Raw genomic sequence first — 1,031 nt, forward strand, 5'->3', positions numbered from 1 at the left:
GACCCAGAAGGTATTATTCTAAGTAAAATAAGTCATACAGAGAAAGACAAATGCCATAAAATTTCACTTATATGTGGAATCTAAGGATGAAAATAAATGAAGAAAGAAAATGAAAACAGATTTATAGATACAGAAAACAAACTGATGACTATCAGAAGTGGGGGGGCAGGTTGGGGAGCTGGGTGCAAAAGGTGAAGGGATTAGGAAGTACCAATTGACAATTATAAAATAGTTAAGGGGGTGTAAAGTACAGCATAGGGAATATAGTCAATAATATTGTAATAACTATGTATAGTGCCAGGTGGGTACTATACTAATTGGGGGTGTCACTTTGTAAATTATGTAAATGCCTAACCACTGTGATGTACACCTGAAATGAGTATAAAATAATATTGAATGTTAATTCTAATTGAAAAATTTTAAAAATGAAAAAAATTAAATATAATAAAAAAATGAAAACAAAGTCAGATAAAGAAAAGTAAAAGGCTCGATATTTTTGATCCCAGAATTGTTGGATCAAAATTCTGGAATATCAGTCTACAGCCATGCTACCCTGAACAAGCCCGATCCTGTCTGATCTCGGAAGCTAAGCAGGGTTTGGCCTGGTTAGTACTTGGATGGGAGACCACCTAGGAAGAACAGGTGCTGTAGGTGTAAAAAAAAAATAAAAATAAAAAAATAAGGGAATTGTAAGCTGACAAGGTCCTTGCAATCTGTGAGGACAACCAAGGGTTGCCTCAAAAAAAAAAAAAAATTCTGGAATGTGAGACCCACTAAAGGCCTAGCAGCATTCTCACTGATTCCCACTCGGCTGGGAGCAGACCAAATTGCTTATACCCCGCTCTCCTCATCTAAGTCACTTTCCACTGAGAGCTTATTTGCACTTACTTCAACCCTTAGCTCCATACTGACAACTTGAGTCCCAGATCGAGTGCCAGGCACACACATGACACAGCAAATACATAGTGTATTCGCTGAAAGAAAGAAGAGAGGAAGATGTAGATAATTATGAAGCCTGTTTGTGTGCACAC

General features: G+C 37.2%; 1 pseudogene; it reads left to right on the top strand.

The window, feature by feature from the left end:
• The first annotated feature begins 535 nt into the window (after positions 1 to 535).
• On the top strand, positions 536 to 654 carry LOC120612091 (uncharacterized; annotated as a pseudogene).
• The last annotated feature ends 377 nt before the right edge of the window (positions 655 to 1,031 follow it).

The sequence above is a fragment of the Pteropus medius genome, unplaced genomic scaffold (assembly GCF_902729225.1).
Source record: "Pteropus medius unplaced genomic scaffold, Ma_sr-lr_union100, whole genome shotgun sequence".
Taxonomy (NCBI): domain Eukaryota; kingdom Metazoa; phylum Chordata; class Mammalia; order Chiroptera; family Pteropodidae; genus Pteropus; species Pteropus medius.